This window comes from Lytechinus pictus, chromosome 5 (assembly GCF_037042905.1).
Source record: "Lytechinus pictus isolate F3 Inbred chromosome 5, Lp3.0, whole genome shotgun sequence".
In the NCBI taxonomy this organism is placed as follows: domain Eukaryota; kingdom Metazoa; phylum Echinodermata; class Echinoidea; order Temnopleuroida; family Toxopneustidae; genus Lytechinus; species Lytechinus pictus.
In genome coordinates this window covers 21538743-21545855 of record NC_087249.1, presented here as the reverse complement: position 1 = coordinate 21545855, position 7113 = coordinate 21538743, and positions in this window count along the sequence as shown.

The window sequence follows — 7113 nt, the reverse complement described above, 5'->3', positions numbered from 1 at the left end:
AGTCAACACTTTATTCTAATGACCTAGCCTGAAAAACGGGTGCATCTTCTGTAATTTCAATCTTACTTTGTATTTTCAGTGCCCTAATATATATTTTTACAAATGAGTTTTATTACCATGATTGCTATAGAGATCGATCGATCACTGCCACGCAACTCGAGTGCCATAAACCTTTTTCTTCTGTCTGAAACTTTAATTACTTTATACAATGATTCCCTTCACCCCGTTGTAATGAAATCGGGAACGAAGGGGGGGGGGGGGCAAGGGGATGCACCGGGGACGAATCCATCGTCAGAAAAAATACAAGGGTAGCGATTCTGTGATCATCATGGTGTCCTGGATGCGATTTTCCCCTCTGGATACGCCATTGACAGTAAGCGTCGAATGAATAGAATATTTTGTATATTTGGTGGTGGGAATGACGCATGAGGTTGATCATTGGCGGATCCAGAAGGAGTCACCTTCCCTTGCACCCCTTTGAGAGTAGTCCATGATAGAAGAGGCATAACCTTGTTTTTTCATATATACAATATTTTTTATGTTTACTTGTCAATTCGAGGGTGCTGATTACGAATCTGAATGATGGCAGGAGTGCAATACTCTCTGAAAAAAAACGTTTTTGACAAATATTTATTTTCTGGATATTCAAAATGGCCGCCATAGGTCCCTGTATATTCTATTATGCACAATATGAATAGGGAAAACTAATTTTCACAAAAATGAGCACTAAACCGCAAGAAATTGCGATCTATGAACGAAGCAAATCATAAACGTGTGAACGTATGCAAATCATCATTGCTAACGAGATATATCATTTATTATGTCATGTATGGGAGCATTGCTGTATTTTGATATTAATAGCCGCCACTGGCCCAATGTGATAAATGTTGTATTTTGATATTCAAAATGGCTGCCAAAGACCCTTACAGTAGGCCTATTCGGTACCAAATAAATCACAAGAGTGAGCACTAAAATGCACATATAATGTGATAAATTAATGGGATACTGTTTAAAAACGTAATTTTTAACGAAATATATCATTCAGATTTAAAGTTTGTGTTAGAAACTGTATTTTGACTTTCAAAATGGCCGCCATAGACATTGACTGTATTATGTATAATGCGAACTGGAAAACCAATATTCATAGGAGTGAGCACAACAAATGCACGTAATAGTGATCTATGAGTAAAATATTGTCTGAAAGCATAATTTCTATAAGATATATCATTTATTCTGCCAGTTAGGTGATAAATATTGCTTTTTGAAAGTCAGAATGGCCGCTACAAGCCCATACGGTATTATTGTGCAATGTGAATGGGAACAAATGATTTCAACTGATTTTGGCTTTGCTTGACTAAATGGTGATGTATTAATGAAATATTGTCTGAAAACATGATTTACAACAAAATATATCATATATTATGTAATTTAGGGGATAAATACCTTATTTCAACATTCAAAATGGCTGCCCTTTTGTGAAAATTATCTGTCCCCATTCAAATTGTATATAATACGATAAGTGCCTATGGTGGCCATTTTCTATTTTAAAATGCAGCATTTATCGACTTAATTACACAAGATTATGATATATCTCGTTAGAAACCATGGTTTTAGACAACATTTCACCCTTACATCACAGTTATATGCAATATTTATAGTCAAGCAAAGCCAAATTCTTTCAAACTTAGTGTCCCAAATTACAATGTACATAACACTTTTAGAACCTATGGCAGCCATTTTGGATTTCAAAGTACAGCATTTATTACCTCCATGACCAACATGTGATACATTAATAGAAAATCGTGTTTAATACAATATTTTTACTCGTACAACACAGTTTCATGCATTTTATGATTTTCACTCTTTTGAAAATCAGTTTCCCTACAACCTTGTTACATAGGGCTTAATTGTAGCGGCTATTTTGAATGTCAAAATACAGTATTTATCACCTACATGGCAGAAGAAATTTATACTTTATAAAAATTGTGTTTTCAAATAATATTTTACTCATACAACATAATTATATGGATTTCGTAGTCAAGCAAATCCAAATTCTTACAAAATTATATGTCCCCGTTTACATTGTAGATAATACTGTTAGGGGCTATAGGGACCATGTTGAACTTCACAAACAGCATTTATCTGATGCATGACAAAAGAAATGATATGTCGCGCTAGAAAACATGTTTTCAGACAATTTTTACTCCTATATCACAATTACATGCATTTTATCTTTCTTACTTTTGTGAAAATTAGTTTCTCCTTTCGCATTGTACATAATAAATATAGGGCCTTTGGCGGCCATTTTGAATATCAAAATACAGCATTTATCACATACATGGCATATTAAATAAGGATATGCATTTACTGATCTCTTTGTGAATTTTTGGCACCCATTAAAATCCTGGATCCGCCCCCAAGGTTGATAGTGGGAATTCTTTACAGCAACGAAAAATTGAAATATTGATCGCAATAGTTTATTTACAAGAGGTGCCGAATTGTCTTCATGAAAATTACAGTGGCGTCTAAAAAAAATTCCGCTTAACACTAATACGAATTATAAAGGTCATCCACCGATGTACCCTTGCGGTCGGTCTGTCTTCACCTGTCTCAACAATGATCAAAATTCACTGACCATTTTGTTAAAAGAAAGAAGTGTTTTCTTTAATTAATTTGCTCTACTCGCGCTCAGCAATATCCTTGCGAATTTGCAATCGTTACCATCTGCAAGTTTCTGCGAAATCCGAATATATTTGTTCTCATCAACTCTTTATAATCATGGTTATTTCGTAGATTCACTGTATACGTGCTGTAGTTCACACTAAAAAAATTATAGACCATTCATGAAGGCGTCGTCGAAACACTTAGTAGAAATTTCCTGCAAAGGTACATTTCAGTATTTACGATTCGCCGACAATTAAAGCTTAATGTTGAAGCTTTCTGATTTGCCGACAATTTTGAAGTTCCGACAGTATATTGAAATACAAAACCTCGATTCATCGATTTCGGTCAGTAACCTTACGGTATGTTGCGTCTACAAGAATCACGATTTGCTTTAGTTCCAAGCACGTAGGGACCATATTTCACACCTCAAGAAATCATAATTTATTTTAATAAAAAAATACATACATTTATAAAATATATATTAATTAAAATAAAAAATGCAATATAATTAAAAGAAGAGCTGAAGCATGACACCAACGAACGAATTCGATCCACTTCTTGGTGTACAGTCTTGTTTCATGCAGGGACGATTCTACAGAATCGTCCCTGGGGCATGGGGCTCTAAAAAGTAAAAATTTTATAAAGAAAAAAGTGGAAGAAAATGGAAAGAAGGGGAAATAATGAAAAAAGAGTCCACGGTTGTGTAACTCTTTATTGCCATCGTTATTCAATTTGGAATGACGTCACGTATATGTCGTTTGTCCCCTTCCCCATTAAAATACACTAGCGCCTCCCCCGCTTTCATAAAATAATGCAAAACGGCAAAAAGGTGACGAAAAGACACTTTATCACCCTCCCCCAACTTGTTGAATAACTTTACACCATTAATTGACTTGGCTTATGTCTTTCTATTAAGTCATATGGGACTAATCTATTTATTCATCATTTTTATGTATTACCCCCATGGTTTTATATATTTCATTCTTCTTTGCAAGAAAAATATGCAACACAGAAATTATTTGCCATTTGCATTATTATGTAAAAATATAAAAGCCAAAACAGTTCAGAGAGTTCAAAAAATCTTTTTGTCGGGAAGCTCATATCTTAAGTGTTATAAATTGGTAATCTGTCTTTGAATTCTGTTATCATCCAATAAACACTCTATTTCCTTTTGACCCAGATAAGCCCCTTTATCAACTTCACTATACTTAACTCAATCAGAGTGACCGAAAAAAAAATCAAAGCATACCTTCAACTTTGGCATTTAATCAACCAAAATTGAGACCTCATCATAAAAGTAGGCCTCGTCAACTCAAAACAATAAGTCTAATCACTGAACGTCAAGTAACAAAATATTGACGAAATTCGCCTCAGCCGGGGCCCCGGCGGAAACCGTTTTGTATAATTAGATACGTCAAGCTTTCGCCTAATTCTCATTTTTCTGTACCGATCGATGCAAAGAGCTATTCGTTATCTCTTGTCCTACTTGTCCTATCCTCCCATATCAATAGACGGACATATAAGTATTGATTAATGCCTATCAGACGCCATGGTAATGTTATAGTGGCTTGTTTGCAATGCCAAAAAAAAAAAAATCTTTATTTTTTACCTTTACAATCTCTATACCACCCCTGACGATCAGAGAGCGTTTTCATGTTTTACCAAACAACTTGATATTAATACAACGCAAAATACCTGATTATGAACAATGATTTTCATAAAAAAATTGCATTTCTGATAAATATTTGTGTTTTACTTTGGATGAGCCATAAAAAATGAAATCGTAAGCATTTCATTACAACATAAGATTAACCTCGTCAGTTAGTTATTTGCCTTCTGGAAGCTTGAAGACCAGAAAACTGAGCCATCCTCCGTTCCACAAACAGTGACGATATACTTGCGTCCGGAAAAAAATATGTTTGACTTGTACCACTTTCATACTGACAGCCGAAGTGGAGTTTCTACGGATCGAGTCCAGGAGTTACTCCACTTTGGAGGGCAGTATGAAAATTCTAGGATTATTTCGACCCTGATTCAAAGAGGGTTACAAACAGAGTTAGTCCGCACCGGAAGTGCGGTATCGCCTATCTCGCGCGTAACTCACGGAAATTTCCGCGGCGTAACTTCATTCATTTCCGCAGCTTCCGCGCGCCACACATAATATGGCGCGAACTCGCTTGGAAACCACGGAAACGACTGCGGTTACACCGCTGCGGAGCTTTCCAGTTTGAATAGGGGTGCAATGTCGGTCCGCAGTACAAGCGTATCAACTCAATCCGGAGTTACTCCGGAGTAACTCCACGTAAATGACGGCTGTATCTAAAAAATGACTGCATTTATTTTGAAGCGTTCGTTTTCCTTTAGATTTTTATGCCTTCCTTAAAGGACAAGTCCACCCCAACGAAAGTTGATTTGAATAAAAAAATAAAAAATCCAACAAGCATAACACTGAAAATTTCATCAAAATCGGATGTAAAACAAAAAAGTTGTGACATTTTAAAGTTTTACTTCATTTCTCAAAACAGTTATAATTATGCATATCCTGGTTGGTATGCAAATGAGGAGACCGATGACGTCATCCACTCACTATTTCTTATGTATTTTAGTATATAAAATATGAAGTATTCTCATTTTCTCATCATTGTCAAGTGAAACAATGACTAATTTTCCCTGAACATGTGGAATTAGCATTGTTCAAAGGGATGGTCCAGGCTGAAAATATTTGTATCTGAATAAATAGAATAAAATTCACAGAGCAAAATGCTGAAAATTTCATCAAAATCGGATAACAAAAAAGAAAGTTATTGAATTTGAAATTTTATGAATATTTTGTGAAAACAGTTATATGCACTTTGTCATGAATATTCATTAGGTGGGCTGATGATGTCACATCCCCACTCTCCCTTTTCTTATGTTCTTACATGAATGTTTCATTTTTTCATACATGTGTAAATGATGTGTTGCAACATGATGAAATAAGTTGCGGCAGTAAATAACTAATGCACTTAATCAGTTGTCAATCTAATTGTTTTAGTTCTTGGTAGAAATTTTTTTGAATAAACCTAATTTCATGTAATAAAATACAAAAGAAGAAGTGGGGATATGACATCATCAGCCCACCTAATGAATATTCATAAAGACATGCCTAGAACTGTTTCACAGGAATAATGCAAATCTTCAAAATTAAATAACTTTGTTATTTGTTATCCGATTTTGATCAAATTTTCAGCATTTTGCTTAGTGAATTTCGCTCTATTTATTGAGATAATTATACATATTTCCAGCCTGGACCATCCCTTTAAGAGGTCGAAGGAGAAGCGTACGAATAGCGACCAGAGTGAACTCCTGTCTGGGGAGCGTTTCCGTCATCCGAAAACATGTCAGAATTGACAACTTTCCTTGGATTATGATTGGCTGAGAGGCATCAGTGTCCAATTGTTACTATGGCAACAACTAGCGGATCCAGTGTGCCCCCCCCCCCTTGGAACATCATGGATCCGCCCCTGATGGCAACTGTCAGCTTAAGATTTTGTGGGATATAACTTATGAATTTCTCCCCAGCTGTGCAAGATTATTCAAGTTCAATAACAACGACCTCTCATTTTTTTTTCTTATGTTTATTACAATGCATTAATGTTGTACTCGAATGCTCCATCCATGCATGTATGTTCCCTTACACGACTATCCGCCCTTTCACACGGTACAAAAATCGTAACTTGAATGATGATTCCAGAGAAAAATAAGTCTAAAGATGAATTTTAGCACCTGTGAAACCAAACGAGAATCACGAACGCATTCAATCACAATCACGAATTCAAATTCTACTCAGGAGGTGAATTCCAGTTAAGTTTCACTCAAATTCTGGAACGAATTTCCGTGTGAAAGGTCCGATGATTCTAAAGACGAACTGCAATCATTATTACAATGCTAATTCAAGATTCACGTGTGAAAAGGCCCTTAATACGTACTGTGCACTTTCCATTACGTTATGTTCACGCGCATAGGTATACAATCTTGTGAACTAATCATTTCTGCCATAACTTTAACTTATTTTTGTTGATTAAAACATCATATTTAATCATGTCACTTGACTTAAACGACAGCAAAACTAACTAATTTCAAGATAATTAGTAATTCTACTCACGTCATTGGGCTTCTATCACAAAATAAAATGAAATTTAAAAAACAACTTTGAACAACGCTTCCCACGACGAGGCAGACCAGCAACACGCCCCCACGCGGTCAAATTCAAATCTGTCTCATAGCCGCTCATGGCGTTACAAATTCACAAAAACAAATATACAAAAGACATTTTCTCGGATATATAGATCCTTAAAAAAACTTTATCCTGTACACGACACCTGTTTAGGATTTTGAAATTGAAATGAATGATTCCAACAGGAGCAAGGAGTGTTTTGGAGGGTGATGCAACCAACTAATATTCTGCGC